Raw genomic sequence first — 24,439 nt, 5'->3', positions numbered from 1 at the left:
TATGTTAGACCTACCATTCCAGGGATCATCCGTGTGAATCTCCGCTGGACACGCTCCAGTGCCAGTATGTCCTTCCTGAGGTGTGGGGACCAAAACTGGACACAGTACTCCAAATGGGGCCTAACCAGAGCTTTATAAAGTCTCAGTAGCACAACAGTGCTTTTATATTCCAACCCTCTTGAGATAATTGACAACATTGCATTCGCTTTCTTAATCACGGACTCAACCTGCATGTTTACCTTTAGAGATTCCTCAACTAGCACTCCCAGATCCCTCTGTACTTTGGCTTTACGAATTTTCTCACCGTTTAGAAAGGATAGTCTGGAACATTTCGCTAGAGAGTAGAAAGTTTATAAAATTATGAGGGGGATAGATAAGATGAATAACAAGAGTTTGTTCCCTAAAGTAGGGGAGTTCAAAACCAGGGGGCATATTTTTAAGGTGAGAGTGGAAAGATTTAAAAAGGACGTGAGACAACTTTTTTACACAGAGAGTGGATTGTGTGAAGAATGAATTTCCAGGCAAAGTGGGAGATGCAGGTACAGTTACAATATTTAAAAATCATTTAGATAAGCTCATGAACAAGAAAGGTTTGGAGGGATATGGGCCCAGCGCAGGCAGGTGGTTTAATTTGGGACTGGACCAAAGGGTCTGTTTCCATGCTCTATGACTCTGTGACTATAACTCTATTAAGTAACACTGTCAGAAGGGAGTTCATAGATTACTAATCAGATAAAAAAATCTACTGTGGGTGGTTTGAGTTAGGTCCTGAAGCATATACACAAAATGTTTTGAAATTTAGGACAACTGCCTAGGCAAACTTAAATTGATGTGGTTCTGTTCGCCGAGCTGGGAATTTGTGTTGCGGACGTTTCACCCCCTGTCTAGGTAACATCCTCAGTGCTTGGGAGCCTCCTGTGAAGCTCTCAAGCACTGAGGATGTCACCTAGACAGGGGACGAAACGTCTGCAACACAAATTCCCAGCTCGGCAAACAGAACCACAACAACGAGCACCCGAGCTACAAATCTTCTCCCAAACTTTGAAAACTTAGATTGAATATGAAAGTGTTAAACAAGTAATTTTTACTGTTGCATATAGGCACTAGGAATAAATGCTATTTCTAGAACTCTCAAAAAGATTATTCTCTTATAAGAATTTAAAAATTCCCTTCCTCTGGTAATTTAGTCACATGTTGAAGAGCAATGGATTGCAACAGCTGAACAGGCAGCAGAGATAGCTGATGGTTATGAACTGATCTATAAAATTAAACCTGTTTTATTCTAACACTCTCAAAAACATGATAAACAATTAAGGCACAGAAACAGTGCCCCTGAGTAGTGAAGGAATTTTTTTTACCCAGTCATTGTGCCCTCAGAGAATTAAGGAGTGTTTCTATATGTGATAAACCTTTATAATATATATATTTATTCTTCTTTGATTTTGAATGCTAATGTATCACACAATATCTGCATAGTGAACATCATTGTTTTTAAATAAGGTTTGGACAATCATTTCGATTAGTGATCAAAAGACTGCCATTCCAGGAAATATTATGACTTGAGATAAATGACTAGAAATGCTACCTCGTGAGATAATTGCTGGAGTGTTTACAAAGTGGAACTTGTAGGACGTACAGAGACAGATGGTCAAATTGTCTTGCAGTTTTAATTCAGAAGAAAAGATCCATGCTAGGAGCAGGGCAGTTTATTTTGTGTAAAAACAATGACTGCAGATGCTGGAAACCAGATTCTGGATCAGTGGTGCTGGAAGAGCACAGCAATTCAGGCAGCATCTGAAAAGCTTTGAAATCGACGTTTCAGGCAAAAGCCCTTCATCAGGAACCGAAACATCGATTTCGAAGCTTTTCGGATGCTGCCTGAATTGCTGTGCTCTTCCAGCACCACTGATCCAGTTTATTTTGTGTGACAATCTTTTGGCTAACACAGCTATGAATCAATCTTTAGCTGTTTCAGCTGACTCCCAATACTCAAAGTCAGAGAAGAATCAGTGAATTGTCAAAAAAAAAAAGAATCAGTGAATTAACCTGCTTGTGTGTATCAAGAAGAATCACATCTGCTGGTTGTACAGAAGGTCTCTGAAAGGAAATTATTGCAGCCTCACCTGTTCAGCAAGAAATTTGAATATGAAGATAGAAGTGAAACTTCTTTGGGGTTGAGTGTCTGGGAAAAAGTATTGATTTCTTTTTCTTATAGTTGTTTACAATGAGAGCTTCCTAAAGTGACCTTTATTTATTTTATTTTGAGTCACCAATTTAGGTTTCAAAGTTTAAAGTAGGCTCTTTTGTATATATTCGGTGAGTAACTATCAAGGTAACTGAATTGCAAAATTTAAACATAATTTCGATTAAACAACATTTCACTCTGAAATCTGAATTGTCATTATGTTACCATCAGTGAAGATTGTAAACAATCGGGGGTTTGTCCATGATAACAATTGAATTTAAGATGATTTGTGAATTCTAAAGAAATTGGTACATGTTGATACTGTACAACAAAAGAGGACGTATTGTGAGGTTTATTAGATGAGTTTGACTTTCAAAATGGTGTTGAGTGTTGCTGAGACTTTTCTGAGAGAAGAAAATGTAACAGTGGATTGTCGGAGATCTATATTGAAGGCTACACTAGAGATACATTAGAGATGAAAATGAGAACAGGGTCTGTTCAGGTTGAAAAACTTAAAATTATTACCCAGCATTTATAATTGAAAGGAGGAAAACCAAAAATTTGAGATACCATCACTAGCATTAGCTAAGATTCAGTTAAAATTAAAAAAAGTATTAGTGAGGGAAGGAGACTTGTAAAGGCTGGAAATGATAGAAATGAATAATGGCAACAGAAAAAAGTGAGAATTTAACAAATGTAAATAACAAAAGCTTGAATTAGAAAGAGTAGAGAAGGGATAACAAAGAGAAATGAAAGAAGAGAAATAAAAAGAGGAAAGAACAATAGAAAGCTAACTGCAGTTAAAAATGCATGAACTCCAAAGATATAGGGAAGTCTGACAACCAGATGTGATAAATAAACACTTAGGTTAAAGGGAAAGGAGGTGGCTCAGATGATTATACTGAATCTAATGAGGGATTTGACTTTAAAAAATATTTTTATTGAAAAATGTTTCTTTACAAAATTAGAAAGTTACAAAAATATAAAAACATAACATCAAAAAAGACAATAAACCAACTACTCTACAAAAGAAATCAAAACTACATTTATTACAAATCAATAAATAAATAAATAACACCGCTCAGCGCAACAAGACGATAGCTCTCTACTTTCGAGAGCATCAATTATTAAACCCACATTTGTTTGAAATTCTTCCTCTCATGGCATTATGTTTATCAGTTCAAAACATCATGGCTAGACAAAAGCCCTAATCAAAATGGCGGACAGATCTGCTTCCAAATAATTCAAAAAAGGCTGCAATGTCTTGTAAAAGTTGTCTGTTTTCTGATGCACCATATTTGTAAGAAAGTCTAAAGGAATGTGTTCCATAATTAACTTATGCCACCCTGACAAACTCAGAGGGTTCTCAGACACCCAACACATCAGAATGTTCTTCCTTACACAAAAAGTGAGAATGTTAAAAACCTTTTTCCCATGTACATCTAAGGGAGGTAAATTTGGCAAACCCAGGAGCAAAGAGGTAGGGTCCACCTTGATTTCGGCCCCCAAGACCTTATCTATTACTCCTGCCACAGTGCTCCAATATGCACAGAGCCTATGGCAGGACCACAGACAATGAGGTGAGGATACCTGTGTTTATTTTACATTTGGGGCTCATTGAAGATGCTCCCTGCATAAATTTCACAAGACGATCTGGGGCCAGATGAGCCCGATGAAGAATCTTTAACTGCATAGCAAGGATCCTATTACATATCGAAATCCTCCTCACATTCTCACAAATGTCCTTCCATGCTTCCAAAGTTATCTCAACTCCTAACTCTCTCTCCCAGATTCCACATTGATGCTAGACATCACCCAAGGAATCTTCACCCAACAAATGATAGCGAGTACTCACTGAAAGAATGCCCTTAGCCTAAAGCACCCTCTTTTCTGTATCAGATCTATAACACTCGGTCAAGAGCATGGTCTCTAATCTGAAAGAAGCAGAAGAGGTCCCTACCCGACAATCCATATTTCTGAATTATTTGATCAAATGACATCAACGCTTTACCCTCAAACAGATCACCCAAGCAAGAGACTCCCTTATCCGTCCAAAGTTTAAACCCGGGATCCATTGTCCCTGGCCGGAAACCCGGCATGCCAACTATGGGAGTAAGAAAAGATGTTGTAGACATATTACCCTCCATCTGCCTCATTGCCCTCCATGCTTTGACCATGTTAGTAACTACTGGATTATGGCAATGTTCCGCAATTGTTCCTCATTTTGTCTAAAAACAACAGGTTCATAGAGGACACCTCTTCTGGGCGGCCTCAATGTCCAACCATGTTGATGCCAAGTCCCCACGGGCCCAGTCACTTACAACACATAGGAGGGAGCTCAGTTGATATCTTCTAATGTCTGGGAAGTTCACTCCCCCCAATCCCTGGGACAATTGCAGTTTTGCAAGCTTAATAAGGGGTCGCTTATAACACCAAATAAAAGAACTAAACCAGCCATCCAATTTTGGAATAGTTTGCCTAGGAAAGAGCAAAGGGAGCATCCGCAACGGGTTAAATAAGTGAGGAAGAACATTCATTTTGATAAGAGCGACTCGACCCAGCCATGTTATTGGAATGGCCCCCTATCTTTGAAGGTCTTGTTTAATCTTCTCAAACAAATGAATAGAAAACTGATCAAAGCTAGGGGTAACAGAGAGGGCCAAGTAAAGAAAACCTCCCTGTGCTCACTTAAAGGGGAACCCACCTTCCACCTAAGACCCCCCCCCCACAGGTATAGCCTCTGACTTTGAAAAATTAATCTTGTAATCTGAGAAAAAAATCCAAATGAATTAATACACCATATCAAACAGGGCACACCGAGATTGCTGGGTTCAAGAGAAAAATAAGAACATCATCCGCATATGGTGTCATCTTATGTACCTTCAACCCCAACTTTGGGGGAGCTATATTTGGGTGCCCACAAATGATCTCTGCCAACAGCTTAATCACCCAGTGTGAAAAGCAAAGGTGAAAGAAGACAACTTTGCCAACCCTGACCTAAACAGAAGATCCAGGTATGATCTCCACAAAGCCATCAGAGATGCCAAGAGGCAGTACCGGACCAAGTTAGAGGTCAAGCCAATCAAATGGACACCCCCTGCCTTTGGCAAGGCCTACATAACATAACAGGATTTAAAATGAAGCAGAGAAAGGTAGTAGACAAAAACACATCTCTCCCGATGCACTCAATGTTTTCTATGCTTGGTTTGAGTAGAATGCCAGGGGCGTTGTGTCACCTGCCCTGACGTACCTATTCCCTCTGTCACTGCTGCAAACAGTTAGATCGGTCTTCCTGAAAGTAAACCCAAGGAAAGCGACAGGCCTGACAAAGTCCCTGGCCTTGCACTTAGATCCTGTGCAGACCAGCTTGCAGAGGTATTCACAGACATTTTCAATGTCTCCTTGTTACAAGCCAAAGTCCCCAACTGCTTCAAGAAGATTACCATCATGCCAATACCAAAGAAAGCACATGCAACATGCCTTAATGACTACAGCCCACTGGTTCTGACCTCTGTAATCATGAAGTACTTCTAGAGGCTGGTCATGGCCCACATCAACTTCAGCCTTCCAGCCTGCCTTGATCCCCTGCAATTTGCGTAACGGTGAAAGAGGTCCACAGCAACGCTATTTCCTTAGCCCTATACTCATCTCTAGAACATCTGGATAACAAGGACACATATGGCAGGCTCCTACTCATTGACAACAGCTTTGGCTTCAATATCATAATCCCTTGCAGACTAATTTCAAAATTCTGAGACCTAGGGATCCTCAGCTTGCTAACCAATAGACTGCATTCAGTGAAGATAGACAACAGCACCTCCTCCACAATAATCTTCAACACTGGTGCCCTGCAAAGATTTGTTCTCAGCCCCCTACTGTACTCCTGTACACTCGTGACTGTGTAGCAGAATCCCAAATGAACGTCATATGAAAGTTTGCTGACGACACCACCTTGGTAGGACAGGTATCAAACAGATGAGTCAGAATATAGGAAGGAGATAGAGTGCTTAGTGTTGTGGTGCAATGATAACAACCTGTCTCTCAATGTCAGCAAAATAAAAGACATGATCATTGGCTTCAGGAAGAAAGGAGGAAAACACGCCCCAATCTACATCAACGCAGCTGAGGTGAAGAGGGTTGACAGTATCAACTTCCTATAAGTGACGATAACTGACAATTTGTCCTGGACTTTTCACATAAATGCAACAGTCAAAAATGCACAACAATGCCTCTTCTTCTTCAGGCAGCTCACGAAATTCGGCATGTTCATAATGACCCTCACAAATCTTTACAGATGCACCATAGAAAGCATTCTATCTGGGTGCATGCCAGCCTGGTACGGCAACTGTTCTGCCCAGAACCGTAAGAAACGACATAAAGTTGTGTGCACAGCCCAGACCATCAGGGAAGCTAACCTCCTATCCATGGACTCCGTTTATACTTCTCATTGCTGTGGAAAGGCTACCAACATCATCAAAGGCCCCTCCCATCAAGGTAATGCTCATGCCACAATCTCTTCCATCAGGCAGAAGATACAGAAGAATGAACACGTGCATCTACAGATTCAGGAACAGACTTTTCCTGCTGTTATTAGACGGCTGAATAGACCTCTCTAACTTCAAATAATATCGATCTTTCTAATGTTGATCTTGCTTTGCACACCTCCTACGCAGCTGTAACCTTGTATGCCTCATGCTGTCTGAGCACTCTATGATCTGTATGTCCTTGTTTGCTATGATCTGCCTGTCCTGCTCACAAATAAAGCTTTTCACTGTACTTAGGTATATTAACAACAATAAATCAAATCAAATCAAAGAATGACACATGAAGTTCTAATGCCAACATACTTAGGTCTAAAAATACCTGATATACAAAGACATTTTTACTGGCCAGGATTACATAAAAATGTGGTGAAATGTTGCCAGACATGTCAGGTATTGTGGAACACCAATCCTCAGTTAAACCTGTGCCTTTAATTCCAATATAAACTTTCAGACATGCATTGGAAGGGTCTTATTGGATTGTGCTACTTAAATGGGAACTAATATCTTTTCATAATAAAAGATGTTTCAACAAGATTTTCTAAGACAATGCAATTTGGTAAATTAGGAGTGGTAGTAATGGTAACGTGAGAGCATTTCTTTACATGTCATGGATTACCCAAAGAAATACAATCAGATCAAAGTTTAAACCTTATGTCACAAATATTCGAAGAAATAATGAATGGTCGGGGAATAAAAGTGTACGTTCTCTGCCTCAACCGCAATCTCAAGGAATATTGTAAAGATGGCATTAAAGACCACGATTGGAGCTTTTATTTGGAGTAGCTTAAACTTTGAAAAGGAATTCCTCTGTTACTGCTTGCCATTAGGGATGCCTCAGTTGAGTCCATAGGATTCAGTCATTCTGAGCTGTTAAATGAACATGAGGTGAGAGGACCCCTGAAACTTATTATATGTTTACAAATCAAATTTCAGAGACTAGTTCCCATCTGAAGTTTGAAGTTTCAGAGAGAAACTTCCCAAAGCATGAAAGTTAGCCTAAAAGCATTTGTGAAGTGTTCAATGGATGATGGAACCCAGACAGATACATAAGAACCAGGAGCAGGAGTAGGCCATCTAGTCCTTCGAGCCTACTCCACCATTTAATAAGATCATGGCTGATCTTTTTGTGCCCTCAGCTCCACTCACCCAACCTCTCACTGTAACCCTTTATTGTTCAAAAAAATGTATCTTAGCTTTAAAAACATTTACTGAAGTAGCATCAACTACTTCACTGGGCGAGGAATTCCATAGGTTCACAATCCTCTGGGTGAAGAAGTTCCTTCTCAATTCAGTTCTAAATCTTCTCACCCTCATTTCGAGGCTTTGTCCTCTTGACCTAATTTCACCTGCCAGTGGAAAAATCCTCGCTACATCTACCTTATCTATTCCCTTTGTAATTTTATATGTTTCTATAACATCCCCCCCTCATTCTTCTAAGTTCCAATGAATATCATCTCAGTCTACTCAGTATCTCCACATAAGCCAATCCCCTCAACTCCGGGATCAACCTAGTGAACCTCCTCTGCATCCCCTCTCATGCCAGTATATCATTTCTCAAGTAAGGAGACCAAAACTGCACGCGATACTTAAGGTATAGCCTCACCAGCACCCTATACAGCTGCACCATAATCTCCCTGCTTTTAAACTCAATCCCTTTAGCAATGAAGGACAAAATTCCATTTGCCTTCCTAATTGCCTCTTGAGGAGAAAGTGAGGTCTGCAGATGCTGGAGATCAGAGCTGGAAATGTGTTGCTGGAAAAGCGCAGCAGGTCAGGCAGCATCCAGGGAACAGGAGAATCGACGTTTCGGGGATAAGCCCTTCTTCAGGAATGGGGTAAGTTTGTCCAGCAGGCTAAGATAAAAGGTAGGGAGGAGGGACTTGGGGGAGGGGCGTCGGAAATGTGATAGGTGGAAAGAGGTCAAGGTGAGGGTGATAGGTCAGACTGGGGTGGGGGCGGAGAGGTCGGGAAGAAGATCTCAGGTTAGGAAGGCGGTGCTGAATTTTTGCTGAATAATTGCCTCTTGTACCTGCAGATCAACCTTCCATGATTCATGCACTCAGGTCCCTCCGCATAGCAGCATGCTGCAGACATTTTTCCATTCAAGAAATAGTCCTTTTTACTGTTACTCCTACCAAAATGGATGACTTCACATTTATTAACATTGTACTCCGTCTGCCCTTTGCCGACTCACTTCAAGTATCTATGTTCCTCTACAAAGTTTCACAGTCCTCTGCACACTTTGGTCTGCCACTCATCTTTGTGTCATCTGCAAACTTTGATACACTACACGTGGTTCCCCAACTTCAAATCATCTGTGTAATTTGTGAATAATTGCGGTCCCAACACTGATCCCTGAGACACACCACTAGTTACTGTTTGCCAATGAGAACAGTACTCATTTATCTCCACTCTTTGTTTCCTTTAGTCAACCAATCCTCCATCCATGCTAATGCTGTACCCATAATGCCATGCATCTTTACCTTATACAACAGCCTCTTGTGTGGCACCTTGTCAAAGGCCTTTTGGAAATCTAGGTACACCATGTCCACTGGGTCCCCGTTGTCCACTGTGCTAGTAATGTCTTCATAGAATTCCAAAAGATTAGTGAACCATGCTGTGTCTGACCAATGGGACAATAAAAAGACCAAAGCTCCAAATTCTTCACTAGAGGTTAGTACTGTTGTCTGTCTCTGGGGAACAATAAAAATCAGATTCACTTGGCCTTCTCAAATCTAAACGAAACTCCATATGTGGTGAGTATTCCAGAAGAAGTAAACAAAATCAGCAAGTATGTTGAAGATATATGAATGGGATGGATAACCACAACTGAAGTGTGTTAGCAGTGGTGAAAGAAAGAGGAAGTGAAATGAAGATACCAGAACAGTTGGAGAATGAATCACAAATTGAAAATTCACAAGGCAATCCTTCAGTAATCAGAATGGATAACACTGAACTGCTGACAAAGTTAGATAAAATTGCATACAATCTTCCAAGATTATCAACGTAACTTATAAAATATACGATCAATTCAGAAATTAACTTTGCATTATTAGAAGAGGTCAGGAGGATGCTTACTTTAAACAAGAGCAGTCATTGAAGACAGTCCATAACAGAATGATTCTTCAGTGAGAGTTTCACTGAAGAGGTCGACAGATTGACAAATGTAAAGGATTGCAGCTCCTTGTGAAGGTTAATGAGATTTGATGACCCCATCAGTATCATTAATGTCTGCAGAGGCAGGGGAAAAATAGGATCTGTCTCCAAAATATCTTCGACTTGCTGGATGCTGTAAGGTGCTCAGTCACAGTATGCTATCTATTTTTGCCTCATTTAATTCCGAGTGTCAGGAGCGGGTTGTGTAGATATTAGTATTGCACTAACTTGCATAGTAAACTATGGTTGGTTGATCAAAATTGTGAAATCTTGAGGCTGCGTTCTTTTAGAAACATGTTTCTCATGTTTAGCAACTTTTAAAATAAAATGTTACTAGATGCAAGGCAGGTCACAATATAATTTTATGACCACATCGCAGGAATCATACCAGAAGGTCGGTGCTCTTTGATCTGGAATTAAAACAAGTTGGAATGTTCCTGTATCTAGCTGTTGTGCCCTCTGAGTACTAAAGGAGCACTTCTTCACCAAGTGTCCTCAAAGCAATGAAGAAGAATTTCTGAACCTACCTACTGGGCCCTCTGAGTACTGACAGTATATTGATGTATCTTGTAACTAGCCCTCTGAGTACTGATGCACTGTGTTTCTGTAACCTGTGCCCCTGAATCCTAAATGACACATTGCCTTCACTATCTCATCCCTGTGCCTTTACAATTGGCTAATTAAATGAGAATTTAATTCTCATTTCCTGAAGAAGGGCTCATGCCCGAAACGTCAATTCTCCTGCTCCTTGGATGCTGCCTGACCTGCTGCGCTTTTCCAGCAACACATTTTCAGCTCTGATCTCCAGCATCTGCAGTCCTCACTTTCCCCCTAATTAAATAAGAAACCTTACATAAAGTGAATTTTCAAAGACATGAGTAACTACCTACAGAATGGCATCAGGCAGGGTCAAGTACACCCAGGAGCACTAAAATTGGAAGTATTAATAGAGTCCACTGCCACTAAAAGTAAACAGGAATTAATAAGGTTTGAGGCAGGGCAGGTTATGGGTTTTATCTTGCATTTGTATGACATTTCAGCTGTTGCTACACCAATTTTGCTCCAGATGAAAATCAAGGTAGTATGGTCAGGGTATCTTTTGAAACAATGTTCATCAATTAACTGATGACCATTGGCTGCCACAAATTTCACTAAGCCTTTTAATGTATGCTTGTGATTTGGGTGTGAGTGCAGTTCACTTATAAGAAGGTGAGTTGGGCAAAGGGAAGCCAGTAGGATTCTTCTCAAGAAAACAAAATCAACACCAGAAGAGACACTCTACAGTGGAAAAATAAATCTTGGGATTACTATTTGCTCCTAAGAATTGTGAAATGCATGTCAAGGTAGACATTTGTATGTGCTGATCAGATTCCTCTAGCTGTTGTGGAAGAATTTAAACATTTAATATTTTGAAAGGTTTGTTATCTCAACGTTGTATTTCAAAGATTATTTAAATAGGGAAAAACAATGCAATATGGTTCTTTGTCAAGAATGAAATCTTGATTGAATTGTCTAAGTGTTAAGAAGGTATCAGAGACACTTGGAAAGGCTAAAGAATGAATGAGAATGAGTGTGGTACTATGTCATTTTACAAGTATCTGTTATGTGTCCACACATATTTAAAAATGCATCTCATTTTTCCAAGCATAGAGGTGTTACATAGATGCTTTATATTTAATATCGCTTGGAGTGCTGAAAGATTGTCCAAAAAGGAATTTATTTCACATTTTCAGACATACCTGGAATGATTCCTTTAAAAGAGGTCATTTAAAATTCACAGTGAAAATTGAACATTTCTTTGAAAAAGAGCTTCCTAAAAATCACAAGACTAGTAATAACTGCTCGCTTTGCAGCAGTCCCTGTGAGATTTCATTGGGAGAGTTTTATTCTATCTGGTTAAATTTGGAGGAAAGGTGAGCTGGAGGAAACTTTCTATGAACAAGCTGCTCGTCTAATCTCTCCCGCTTCTAAAAAGAAAATCCCACGTTTCAGAAGGATGACCAAGAAGGAATAAAAAATTAAGTATCTCTGATGGGATTGATACAGTAGTCACGGAGGATCTCAAATTGGAAGAACCATATATAAAATTTGTTTGGTGGAGCCAAAAAACAGCAAGGGGCAGCAACATTAGTTGGAGTTATTTATAGGTCACCTGATTGTAATGGTGGGGGGGAGCGGAATGCTATTAATAGCAGATGAGAGAAGCTTATAATTATCATGGGGGGATTTCAAAATGCATCTAGACTGGGTAAACAAATTGAGCACTAAAGATGTGTAGGATGAGTTTCTGAAATGTGTTAGGGTTGGTTTTCTAGAGCAGCATGTTGAAGAGCTGACGAGAGAGCACGCTATTTGGATCCAGTATTATATAGTCAAAGACTGAGCCTGTTTTTAACGATGTTTAAGGTAGCGATAGATAGATAGATTTCTGAAGGCAGAAAGGGGATGGCATTGGTAAAAGGCATTGATGTGTTCAATCTGCCATGATTGTATTGAATGGCAAAGTAGATTCAAAAGGTTGAATGGCCTACTGCCTATGTTTCTGCATCAGTTCAAAGTGAAAGTTACTTATGCTTTTGAAAGCATGTATTTCCCAAGCAAGCTGTACCTCTACGACATATGATAAGCAATTGCCAGAGGAGTCTGAAATTCAGACCAACAGACTTTAGAGGGTCTTCCTTATTCTTTTGTCTTTAAGAATAGCTCAATCAGTACAGAAATCTGAAATGGGTGTGTCTGTGTTTGTATTTGTGCGTGTATTTTAGGGATTCTTAGAAGGATAAGCATTAATGCATCAATATTACTAATGACTATGTATGTTAACTGATTATTGCATCTTAATTGAAAACATTTTATTTCAATACAAAACCTAATTTTTTGTTAAGAAACCTGATTGATTGAAAGGTATTTATTAGATCATCTTGGTAACTGGAAAAAGTTAATGTAACCCATGGAGTACTGGGATGAGAGCAATAGGACACTCCTACATTCTTGGTTGGAGCAGGAGTCAGTCACTGTGCCCTCCTGAGTACTGCTGGAATGTTTCTCTACCCAGTCACTGTGCATTTTTGTTCCTTGCCTGTTAAAGAGAGAATTGCCAGAAACACATTTCTTTTATCTGTGATCTGAGCTGTGTTTATGGCTGCACTCCTATGATCGATCATCAACGATTCTGAGTGGAAATCTATGTGCTTGGGTTTTGTAAACAAGTATCCCATTTGAGATGTCAGTATGCACAGTAAACACAAAGTCTCAGGCTTTGAGAATGTGGATTGAGCAGTTCTGATTCATTGGTGTCCCTGGTCTGTGCTGCCAGCAGCAATCTCACCCCCCACCTCATTATTTTCATTCATAGTGTTGGTCTGTCCACTGGATGCAACACCCTCTTTGAAGTAAGAAACATTTGATGTCGAGTGGTACCAATGGAGTGCTGTAGTGTCAGAGAGGTGGGACTAAGAGAAAAGTGTACAATCAGAGTTATTCCTGAGGGAGCAGTGCACTGTAGGTGGGAGGTTCAGTACTAAGGGAGTAGTGCAAAATCTGCCTTGGTGCTCCTGGCATCTCTTATTATGATCTTCTCTCCCAGTGTGCAATCCATAGTACTCTGAGCCCAGCTGGGTCACTCTCCCATCTCGTCGCTGGGTCTCTGTTCCGTCTCACAGTTGCTCACTGGGTCTCTGTCCCATCTCACCACTACTTGCTGAGTTACTCTTCCATCTCACCACTGCCCACTGGGCCACTAGCCCATCTCACCGCTGCTCACTCTCTGTTCTCACTGCTCACTGGGCAGCACAGTGGCTCAGTGGTTAGCACTACTGCCTCACGGCGCCAGGGACCCGGGTTCGATTCCAACCTTCGGACAACTGTCTGTGTGGAGTTTGCACATTCTCCCCGTGTCTGTGTGGGTTTCCTCCGGGTGCTCCAGTTTCCTCCCACAGTCCAAGGATGTGCAAGTGAATTGGCCATGCTAAATTGCCCGTAGCGTTTAGGGATGTGTAGGTTAGGTGCATTAGTCAGGAGTAAACATAGAGTAGGAGGAATGGATTTAGGTGGGTTACTCTTCACAGGGTCATTGTGGACTTGGGCTGAAGGGCATGTTTCTACACTGTAGGGATTCTATGATTCTATGGATCTCTCTCCTCTTGTTTTGTTTGAACTGCTTTCTGGATCCCTAACATCAATAGTAGGGAAAATGCCGAACATTATTGTAAAAGATGTGGTAACAGAGCCTTAACAGGATTAGACAAAGTCAGCATAGGAAAATGAAAGAGAAATGTTGCTGAATAAATTGAAAAGAGTTTTTAAGGATGTAACACATAGCATAGATAAGGAAAAGCCAGTGAGTGTGGTGTATTTAGATTTCAAGAATGTATTTGATATGGTCCCCCATAAGTGTCTGGTGGGAAAAATTAAAACACAACGGATTGAGAACCGGAAGTAGGTATTGCAGAGATCAGTGCTTGGCCCCAGCTATTATATATTTCATATAAAAAATATCTGGGGTCCAACTGGGCCTGTGTCAAAAAACAAATTCAGTATTTCCAAGTTTGCTGATGCCACAAAACTGGCTGGGACTGTGAGTTGTGAGGAAGATGCAAGGAAGCTTCAGGGTGGTCTAGAGAAGTTAAATGTGTGAGCAAACACGTAGATCTAAAATGGAGAAAAGGGAAATTACATACTTCAGTGTGAACAGAGAAAGGATGAGTGTCATTTAAATTATTGTATATTGGGAAGTGTGGCTGAACAAAGGAATTTGGCTGCCCTTGTATACCAGTTATTGAAAGTAGACAGGCGTGTGCAGCAAGCAAATGGGAAGTTGAAAGGTATCTTGTCCTTCATTGCAAGAGGATTTAAGTCAGAATGAGTCAGGGATGTTTTACAGCAGCTATACAGGGCCTTGGTAAAACTACACCTGGAGTATTGTGCACTTTTTGTCTCTTCTACCTAAGAAAGGACATATTTGCCAGAGAGGGAGTGCAGCAAAGGTTCACTCGGTTGATACCAGGGATGGCAGGATTGTCTTATGAAGAGAGATTGGTTTGACTGGACCTATATACACTGAAGTTTAGAAGGATGAGAGGGAGATCAGATTGAAACATATGAAACTCAAACACAGCCGGAGGGACTAAATGCAGGGAGAATGTTTTCTCTGACTGAGAAGTCTCAAACCATGGGACACAGTATTTTTACATGGGATAGACCACTTAAGACTCAGATGTGAAAATCTTTCTTCACTCAAAGGGGAGCAAACTTGTGGAATTCTCCACTGGGAAGGCCATGGAGGCCAAATCACTGAATATATTTAAAAAAGAGATTGATTTTTTTTTAGAGATTAAAGGGATCAAGGTGTTTAGAGAGAAAGTGGGAATATACATTGAGATGGAGAATCGGTCATAATCATATTGAATGAGTGAGCAGCCATGAAGGGCTGAATGGCTTACTCTGCCCCAAGTTTCTATGTCTCCCTTCTCTCTGCCTCTCACTCTATTTTAAGCACTCATCAGGACTCTTGCCTGTCCTTTACTGTCCGTCTTACCTCTTCCCAGTCTGTTATTTTTGCTCATACCCCTTACTGCACCCCCCTCCATTTTACTTTCTCACTGTATCTCTGCCTCTCACTCTGTTTGAACTTCAACCAGCGTACTGTACTCTCATCACTTCACAATCTGTTTTAATGATTCGCCGAATCTCTCTCCTCTCACTGGTGGAGCCAAGCACAACAATAAGAACAATAAGGCTGTTGTATATTTGTGACAATCTTCAGCCTGTAGTGCTGAGTGGATGATCCATTTCCAGAGTCCCCAGCGTCAAAGCTGCCAGTCATCAGCCAATTCGATTCACTGCGCATGATGTCAAGAAATGGTTTGAGTGATTTAACACTGCAAAGGCAATGGGCCCTGACAACATTCCAGCAATACTACTGAAGACTTGTGCTCCAAATTGTATCTTGCCCCATAGCCAAACTGTCCCAGTGGAGCTACATCACTGACATCTAACTGATATTGTGGAAATTGTCCAGTAATGTCCTGCACACACACACACAGAAAGCAGGGAAAATTTAACCCAGCCATTACTTTCCATTAGGTAAAAACAATGGCTGCAGATGCTGGAAACCAGAGTTTAGATTACAGTGGTGCTGGAAAAGCACAGCAGTTCAGGCAGCATCCGAGGAGCAGTAAAATCGACGATTCGGGCAAAAGCCCTTCATCAGGAACCATTCCTGATGAAGGGCTTTTGCCCGAAACGTCGATTTTCCTGCTCCTCGGATGCTGCCTGAACTGCTGTGCTTTTCCAGCACCACTCTGATCTAGACTCAATTACTTTCCATTAGTCAACTCTTGATTGACAGTAAAGGGATCTAGAACACTATGCTGAGGAACTCGCACAGAGGTGTTGTGGAGCTGAGATGACTGATCTCCAACTACCAAAACCATCTTGCTTTCTGTTATGTGTAACTCCAACCAGTGGAGATTTTCTTTCTGATTCTAGTCGACTCCGATTTTGCTACAGCTCCTGATGTCACATTCGTTCAAATACATCCTTGAGTCATTCTCACCTCACCTCTGACATTCAGATCTTTTTTCCATGTTTGAGCCAAGAATGTGATGAGGTCAGGAGCTGAGTGGCCTTGGTGGAAGCCAAACTGAGTGTCAGTAAGCAGGTTATTGCTAAGCAAGTGCTGCTTGATAGCACTGTTGCTGATGAAGAGCTTTTGCCCAAAACAGTGATTTTACTGCTACTCGGATGCTGCCTGAACTGCTGTGCTTTTCCAGCACCACTCTGACCTAGATACTAATTGCACAATGGTCAACACCATTCACATCTCCTCAGATACTGAAGTTGTCCCTATCCAAATGCAGCAAGACCTGGATGACATCCAGGCTCGGATTGACAAATGGCAGGTAATATCCATGCCACACAAGTTCCAGGTAATGACAATTTCCAATAATACCTGCCATATAAATACTTTGGATACATGAGCAACTCAGAGGCTGGGAATCCTGCAGAAGATAACTCATCACCTGACTCCTCAAAGCTTGGTTACCATTACAAGGGACAAGGCAGAGGTGTGATGGAACACACCCTCTCCCCCACCAACTTTCCTTAATAAGTGTTGCTCCAACAACACTCAAGAAGCTTTAGACTGAAAGATATAGGACCAGAATTAGGTCATTCGGGGGCTCATCAAGTCTGCTCCACCATTCGATCATGGTTGATATGTTTTTCAGTCCCATTTTCCTACCTTGTCCTTGTAATCTTTGATACCCAGACTAATCAAGAATCTATCTATCTATCACTGTTTTAAATTCACTCAATGACTTGGTTTGCACCATCTTCTGCAGCAGTGAGTTTCACAGATTAACCAGATTCCTCCTCATCTCAGTTCTATTGGGTCATTCCTTTACTCTGAGGCTGTGCCCTTGGGTCCTTGTCTCTACTAATGGGAACATCTCCACAGCCACACTACCAGGCCTCAGTATTCTGTGAGTTTCAATGAGATCCCCCGATCCATCTAAACTCGACTGAGTACAGATCAGGCCTCATTTATTCCTAGGATCATTCTTGAGAACCTCCTCTGGACTCCAACCAATGCCAGCCATTCTTCCTTAAATACAGGCCCCAAAACTGCTCACCATATTCCAAATGCAGTCTGACCAGAGCCTTTACACCCTCAGTAGTATGTCCCTACTCTTATAATCTAGCATTCTCAAAATAAATGCTCACATTGCATTTATGCTCCTAATTGTCAACTGAACCTGCTTGTTAACCTTAAGAGAATCCTGAACTAGGACTCCCAAGTCCCTTTGTGATTCATATTTCTGAAGCTTTCCCCATTCAGAAAATAGATTACGCTTCAATTCTTCCTACCAAAATGCACAACCTCAACTTTACCATATTGTATTCCATCTGCCACTTCTTTGACCACTCTCCTAGCTGACCCGAGTTCTTCTGCAGCCTCCCTGCTTCCTGGACACTGCCTGTCCCTCCACCCACCATTATGTCATCTTCAAACTTAGCAACAATGCCCTCAGTTCCTTTGTCCAGATTGTTAATTTATAATGTGAATACTTGTGGTCCCAGCACTGATCCCCATGGAACCCCACTAGTCACTGGCTGTCATTTATGAAAAAGACCACTTTATCCCCTGTCTTATGCCAGTCAGCCAATCCTCTATCCATGCCAGTACCTTGCCCCTAACACATTGGCTATTATCTTATTTAGCAACCTCCTGTGCAGTACCTTGCCAAAGACATTCTGGCTGTCCTTTGACTAGCTTGCTCATTACCTATTCAAAGAATTCTAACAGATTTGACAGGCATGACCTCCCTTTGACAAAGCCATCCAGCTATCCAGGACAAAACAACCTGCTTGTTGGCACCATATCCACAACTATTCACTCCTTCCACTACTGACACTCAGTACCAGCAGCATGTAAAATCTCCACATTGCACTGTAGAAATTCTCCACAATTTCTTGAACAGCGCCTTCCAAATACATGATCAATATCATCCAGAAGAACAAGGGTGGCTGATAATTGAGGACATCACTTGCATGTTCCCCTCCAAGCCACTTGCTGTCCTGACGTGAAAAAATATATCGCAGTTCCTTCAGTGTCACTGGGCCAAAATCCTGGAACTCCCTAACAGCATAGTGGGTATTACTACACCAAAAGGACTGCAACAATTCAAAAGGTCAGCTCACCACCAGCGTTTCAAGAGCAAGTAGGGGTGGACAACATGCTAGCCCAATCAGAGCACCCACATCCTGTGAATGTATTTATAAAAGGCTGAGACTGTTGGGAGTTGTGTCACCCACTTCATTATCTCATTACTTAACATTTTTCTTTTGCAATCAAGCTGCATGGAATATACTTGCACTAAACCTCATACTGAAGTCCTTCCATATTCAATCAGTTTCCCAAATGGATGTCAATAGCCCATGAAGACTCTTTCCCTTCACTTTCCAAATCACATTATTATCTGTGTGATTAGAATTGGCACCATCTTATTCAGTGGCACATGAACACTTCAATTCCTGATCGCTGAATTCACCCACAAAGCTCTTTGCTGGAATTAATTCGCAAAACAATACACCTTACTATCTTCTAGCAGAGTGCCTTTTATTCTACACTGTTCTCTTCATACAATGTTATACATGAATCATAAAATCATCCATTACAGAGGAAACCCCTTCAGCCTATTGAGTCTATTCTGCCAAAATATACGACTACCTTTGGGGTGACTCCGTGGTTAGCACTGCTGCCTCCCAGCACCAGGGTCCCAGGTTCAATTCCAGCCTTGTGCAACTGGCTGTGTGGAGTTTTCACATTCTCCCTGTGTCTACGTCGGTTTCCTCCCACAGTCCAAAGATGTGCAGGTCAGGTGAAATGGCCGTGCTAAATTGCCCGTAGTGTTAGATGCATTATTCAGAGGGAAATGGGTCTGAGTGGATTACTCTTCGGAGGGTCAGGTTGGGCTGAAGGGCCTGTTTCCACACTGTAGGGAATCTATAATCACCTCACTTTCTTACTAGGCCACAATCTTGAATGTTATGACACTTTAAATGCTCATTCAAAAACTCTTTTTAAAGGTTGTGAGGTTTCCCATCTCAACTACTCTTCCAAGCAGTGCATTCCAGATCCCCACCAACCCTCTGTGTGAAAAGATTTTTCTCAAATCCCCTCTAAATCTCCTACCCTCGACTTTAAAAATATATTAGCAACCTTCATTATTGACCCTTCGACTAAGGGAACTGATGCTTTCTACTCACCCTGTCAATGCCTCTCATAACCTTCTAAATATCTATCAGGTCCTCCCAACCTTCTCTGCTCCAAAGAAAATAACCTGACCTTATCCAGCCTCTCTTCATAGCTGAAATGCTCCATCCCAGGCAACATCGTGATGAATCTCCTTCGCACATTGCAATCATATCCTTCCAATGGAGTGATACAGGAACTGCAGACATTATTCCAGCTGTGGCCAAACCAAAGTTCTGTAACCTCCCTACTTTCATAGTTTTATGTCTCAACTGATAAAGGCAAAGCGATACAATACATCTCACTAGTTACGATCTGATCTCATTCATAAACCCTGGAGAACTGTTACAGTCTAATTCATAATTAATATAATACCCTTAAAGCAAAAAAAACTTTGCTTTGATTTTGATCATATATGTCCACTCAAACCATTGAGACAGTGTGTGCTTGTCAGTATCCTAAACTGTTATTCAAAAACCTCTTTTAAATCCAAATAAACTTAATTTACTTCATCGATTCCAAATACTTACAAATGTCTGAAATGCACAAGGTTATCAGGAATCTTGATACACCTGTAAGCAAAAGGCATAAAAGATATGTTCTACGCTCGAGGTGGAATGGGCTCAACAAATAGAGCAAAATTCTAATGCTAACAAAAGAGTTAACCTTTCTTTCTCTGTTTCTCCAAAGGGACAAAACTAAAATTCTCAAAACATGCACTCATATTATTTGAAGAGATTTTATTTTAAAAAAATGACTTAAAAGCTTTAAAAAAAGTTTTGTAAAACTTTCCTGATCAGTAACAAGCAAGATTCTGTTTCAAACTCTGCCTTTTTTTAATTAAAAATATTTTCCTACATTATTTTCCATTGTGGAGACTAACCATAGAAAAGGAATACATTCTGTCCTGGATGGCTCTTATTTACTCTTTCTCTTTTTAAAACAGTTCTCAAGTTCTGATTTGAAACTAGATTTCTTTCATTTTCAAGACTTGCTTATTTTAATTCGGAGATGCTGGTGTTGGAGACTGGGGTGTACAAAGTTAAAAATCACACAACACCAGGCTATAGTCCAACAGGTTTAATTGGAAGCACACTAGCTTTCGGAGTGACGCTCCTTCACCTGATGAATCACCTGATGAAGGAGCGTCGCTCCGAACGCTAGTGTGCTTCCAATTAAACCTGTTGGACTATAACCTGGTGCTTTGTGATTTTTAACTTTGCTTATTTTAACATTTTGCAAAATAAACTGTAGCTTTCACAGCTTTATTTTTCTCTTCACAAAAATTCATAGTGTTTTAGATTAATTAAATTCTCTCTTTAAGAAAAGTTTCTCTTCACAAAAATTCTCGTCATTTCAACACTTTGAACCCATTGTATTAAACTCAGTCCATTTGTTTTCAAGTATCTAAATTGAAAACTCATTTTTCTCTTGTGAATTGTGTCAGGGAAGATCTTTAAATTTTGCAAGATTTCAAACCTAAGATAACTCTAACTCAGGACAAGTCAATAACCCCTCATTATACCCCAATTTACACTATTGTATCTAACGTTAAGAAAACTTATTCTAAACATGTGAACTTTGCAATTTGATTTTAAAATTCCCACATGTTTATCGGAATATCCTGAAATCTTAATTCTGGCCCATGATCATGATCCCAGGACTCATTCCTTGAAAAGTTTATTTTAAATCACACGTTCCACAATATAAACTTATTAGTAATAAGCAGCATGGCTTTGTGTGGAGAGCTCATGTCTCACAAACTTGACTGAATTTCTTTGAGGAAGTAACAAGAATGATTGATGAGGGCAAGATGGTGATGTCGTCTACACAGATTTTAGCAAGGCCTTTGACAAGGTCCCCAGTTGCAGGCTGACAGAGAAGATAAAAGTTACATGGGATTTGTGGTGAGTCCGTAAGATGGATACAAAACTAGTTTGGTCACAGAAGACAGGGAGTAGCAGTGGGAATGGTGTTTTCCTGACTGGAGATCTGTGACAAGTGGTATTCCACAGGGATCAGTGCTGGGACCCCTGTTGTTTGTGATATATATAAACGATTTGGAGGGGAATGTAGGTGGTCTGATTGGTAAGTTTGTGAACAACACAAAGACTGGGCTAGCTGTGGATAGTGAAAAGAATTGCTAGAGGATGCAGCAGGACATAGATAGGCTAGAGACTTGGACTGAGAAATGTCAGATGGAAGTTAATCCGGACAAATATGACGTGATGTGTTTTGAAAGGTCTAATGCAGGGGGACAGTATACAGCAAATGACAGAACACTTAGAACGATTAATAGACAGAGGGATCTAGGTGTATAGGTCCATATTCCCCTGAAAGTGGCAACACAAGTCAATAAGAGTGGTCAAGAGGCTTACCTTCTTTAGTCAGGACATGAAAACAAAAATTGGCAAGCTATGTTTCAGCTCTATAGAACTCTAATTAGGCCACATTTGGAACATGGTTCTGGTCGCCACACTATCAGAAGGATGTGGAGGCTTTGGAGAGGATACAGAAAATGTTTATCGGGATGTTGCCTGCTATGGGGAGAGATTTGACTTGGTTTGTTTTCAATTGAAAGGCAGAGCTGTGGTGACCTGATAGGAGTTTATAAAATTAATTAGACACATGAATAAAATGGATAGTTGGAATCTTTTACCCAGGGCAGAAATGTGGGTTACTAAGGGATGTAAGTTTAGTCAAAAGGTGAAAGGAGAAAGATGAAAGGTGATGTGAGAGGCAATTTTTGACAATGGGTCATAAGTGTTGTGCTGCTAGCAGAGGTGGTAGGGGTAAATACAATCGCAATTTTTAAGAGGCATCTTGACAGATACGTGAGTAGGCAAGAAATGAAGGGGTATGGACTGCAAAGAGGCAAAGGTTTTAGTTTAGACTGTTGTCATGTGTTAGCACAGTCTTGTTGGGCCAAAGGACTTGTTCCTGTGCTGTATTGTTCATTATTTTAAAGTTTAATATTGATTTGTTTATGGGATCTAGTCGTCACTAATGAAGCCAAAATTTACTGCCCACCCCAGTATTGACCTTAAACTTGGTAAATTTCTGGGACCTTTCAGAGGGTATGTTGCTATGGGTCTGGAGTCACATGGAGACCAGGCGAGAACAGCAGATTCCCTTCCCTAAAGGTTATTATTTCAAGACATAGTAAAGTTATGTTACTTGTGATCTTTTATTCAAGTTTCTCGAATACAGTCAGGTTAATTCTCAAGAGTCTTTCCTTGTTTAGACTAAACAAAAGGAAGACTATAAGCTTCCGCACAAAGTGCAAGAGATCTACAACTTAATTTTCTATCATAGCCTGAAGCACACTCAAATCACACCCATTTATATCACTGTTGGAAGGTTCTCATACTTAGCCACAATCTCATGACATTGATTCAAATTAACAACACTTTTGCTTCAAATGAAAGTACTTTTTTTTAACTGCTAAGTAACAGCAGCTGAACTGGGGAAGTGAAGCAAAGATCTGTGAGTTTTTACTGATAGACTTCTACTCCTTCAGCGTCAAACTTTATGATACCTCATTCCCAGAGAGAAATTCCATTCACACCAAGCTGTTTCTTGAACAGTTGAAACGTGTGTTTTATCATGAATTATCATTAGACCAATTTTATGACAATTTTCACACACATTTAAATGTTCAACACTTTAAAAAACAGTATACAGGACCAGATCACAGAGGGTTAATGAATCTCTACTGGCACCAACAGGCAGACACTCAAAAAAACAGTACAGCAAATACATGCATAGAGAAAAGACGTACAATATTCCTTTTCCCTTTCACTCAACAGCATTCAATGTTAATCCGGTGCTTTGATATTAATTCCTACCTTCTGCTTTCAACTTCAAATTTTCTTTGATGATTTGCCCTTCACTTGTGGCTTGGCGGGTGTGAACAGAACAAATTGCTTTTCTAAGTGGTCAAATACACCAACAACTGGAGGGTCTTCTGCTGAAAAGGGAAGTTGCATCCTCTCACCTCAGCCATCACCAAAAGTTGTTGTCAGTCCAGTTTTCCTATAATTCCAGAATGAAATTATATACACTGTAAAGTTCTGTGTCCTTGCAACCTTCCTCCATAGAACCTTCAATTGTGATTGCAAATGATCTCTTCTTCTGCTGTCCCTTCACCTCTACCTGTCCATACTGAAATATTTCAAGATGATATGATAAATGAAGAGTTGTCATAGAGATGTACAGCACGGAAACAGACCCTTCGTTCCAACTCGTCCATGCCGACCAGATATCCCAACCCAATCTAGTCCCACTTGCCAGCACCCAGCCCACATCCCTCCAAACCCTTCCTATTCATATACCCATCCAGATGCCTCTTAAATGTTGCAATTGTACCAGCCTCCACCACATCCTCTGGCAGCTCATTCCACACACGTACCACCCTCTGCATGCAAAGGTTGCCCTGTAGGTCTCTTTTATATCTTTCCCCTCTCACCCTCAACCTGTGCCCTCTAGTTCTGGACTCCCCGACCCCAGGGAAATGAATTTGCCTATTTACCCTATCCATGCCTCTCATAATTTTGTAAACCTCTATAAGGTCACCCCTCAGCCTTCGACGCTCCAGGGAAAACAGCCCCAGCCTGTTCAGCCTCTCCTTATAGTTCACATCCTCCAACCCTGGCAACATCCTTGTAAATCTTTTCTGAACCCTTTCAAGTTTCACAATATCTTTCCGATAGGAAGGAGACCAGAATTGCATGCAATATTCAAACAGTGGCCTAACCAATGTCCTGTACAGCCACACCATGACCTCCCAACTCCTGT

General features: G+C 40.8%; 1 protein-coding gene and 1 long non-coding RNA gene across 9 annotated transcripts in view; one reads left to right on the top strand and one right to left on the bottom strand.

Moving 5' to 3' along the window:
- LOC122541393 overlaps positions 1–23,630 on the bottom strand; it is a 25,611-nt gene extending 1,981 nt beyond the window's left edge. The window contains exons 1-2 of the long non-coding RNA XR_006309590.1: positions 23,491–23,630; positions 20,173–20,214 (exon numbers count right to left, since the gene is read on the bottom strand). This is a non-coding gene — a long non-coding RNA (uncharacterized LOC122541393). The remainder of the gene's footprint in view (positions 1–20,172; positions 20,215–23,490) is intronic.
- Positions 1–24,439, top strand: part of LOC122541389 (ras/Rap GTPase-activating protein SynGAP-like) — a 516,506-nt gene that overhangs the window by 117,224 nt on the left and 374,843 nt on the right. The window lies entirely within an intron of this gene.

Source organism: Chiloscyllium plagiosum, chromosome 37, assembly GCF_004010195.1.
Source record: "Chiloscyllium plagiosum isolate BGI_BamShark_2017 chromosome 37, ASM401019v2, whole genome shotgun sequence".
Lineage (NCBI taxonomy): Eukaryota > Metazoa > Chordata > Chondrichthyes > Orectolobiformes > Hemiscylliidae > Chiloscyllium > Chiloscyllium plagiosum.
This window is presented reverse-complemented; position numbering and strand designations above follow the sequence as displayed.